We start from the raw sequence: 1,719 nt of genomic DNA, 5'->3' as shown, positions 1-1,719 counted from the left end.
ATCGGGGGGCCTGTCATCTTCTTGAGCGGCGTCTTCTGGAGGTCGGGCTTGGAGACAAGGACGTCGCTGAACTGACGAAAAAAGAACTCCCGGGCGGCAGCAGGTGTGGTCATGGCTGAAACAGGTATCTCTGCACACCTGTTGAGGTGTGTCACAGCGAGGATGGGCTTTGGGAACTCGGATGAGACGATGGCCAAGTCCTGACAATGGCCACATGACAAGAGAGGGGTTTGGATGCCCTCATGGACGTGGACTGTGGCAAGGCAAGACTTGGGACCGAGCTGTAGTGTTGCCTTGAAGCAACCCAAAGGTGGAGCCATCGGGGACCCGTCCGCTGTGAGCACGTCGTTCATGGCTGTGGGTGACAGGCTACTCCTGGGAATGTTGAGGGCGTCCAGGTGTGTTGGTCCAATCACCGTGATGTCCGCGCCCGTGTCAGGTATCATCAGGAGGTTGGAAGAGTTGGTACCGTAGGACAGACGAACATTGACGGGCTTGGGGGACCTGTCACTCGAGGCATCATCCACGCGTCGGCATCCTTTGTTGTTCTTGGGAGACGGTGGTGTGGACGTTCTGTCGGGCTGTGAAGAGACGTTTTGACCTGGAGATGGAGGCTTCTTGGTGGACCTGCAACACTTGGCGAAGTGTCCTTGCTTGTTGCAAGCGTTGCATGAGGCCTTGTTGGCAGGACATCGAGGTGTGCGGGGCCAATGGCCTTGAAACCCACAGTTTCGACATGTACTATCAGCCGCAGGGCACTTTCCTGGACCATGCTGGTGCTGACAGTTTCTGCAGGATTCGGGAGAAGAAACTGGTGACTGTGACGGGGGCTGTGGAGAGGACGTCGTCTGCATCTGGCGTTGATTCCTCTTGTAGGTGGAGACGGCGTGGACTTGAGATGGCGATGAGTGTATAGCTGAGGCAGCCTCTCTTGTGGCCTCATACGACCTGCAACAGGTGACGAAGTCGGTGAGGGAAGAGGCGGCGTCGAGGGTGAGGAGTTTCTGAAGCAGGTCCTCGTCACGTACACCCATCAGCAAGATCATCTTGAGCTGGATCTCAGCACAGGTTACAGGATCGCCTGTACATAGGTCCACCTCGGTTGCTAGGTCCTTAAGTCGTGCATAGAAGTCTGAGAATGATTCCCCAGAAGCTTGTTTGCAGGATAGCAGTTCCCTACGACGCAAAGCTTCATTGCGGAGGCCACGGAAATGACTCTGCAAGGCGTTTAAAACCTCTGTCACTGACCTGGGGGAGTCAGGGGGGATGGCTAGCGTGTGCTCTAGGAGGCGTTGAACATCGAGGGAAATGCACGATCTTAATTGGATGAGTTGTTTATGAGGGGGCATTCGGTAGAGGTCAGACATAACAGCAAAGTCTTCGAAACGACGTCGCCATTGACGGTATACTTGATATGTTGCATCAGATTGAAGAGGTGGGGGACTGGGAACTGAAGACTTGCTGTGCAGGGGTGTACTCGAGACGGCAGGCGGTGGAGGAGGCACGGAGAGGTCGACGAGAGTTGAGACTGGAACAGGTGGTTGAGAAGACACTGAGGCATACCTAGGGGAGATAGGTGACGTGTGAGGAGGCGTTGTCTGAAGGATAGATGAAGAGGCTGAAGCTGGCGAGTTGGTTGTGGCAGCTGGTGAAGTCGTCCTCGTTGCCAGCAATTCCAATAGGTCCAGGAATTTGCGGTTATCAGCTTGGTGTTGTTGT

Source organism: Homarus americanus, unplaced genomic scaffold, assembly GCF_018991925.1.
Source record: "Homarus americanus isolate GMGI-L3 unplaced genomic scaffold, GMGI_Hamer_2.0 scaffold32929, whole genome shotgun sequence".
NCBI lineage: Eukaryota > Metazoa > Arthropoda > Malacostraca > Decapoda > Nephropidae > Homarus > Homarus americanus.
The sequence above is the reverse complement of the archived record's forward strand: the minus strand, read 5'-3'. Positions refer to the sequence as shown.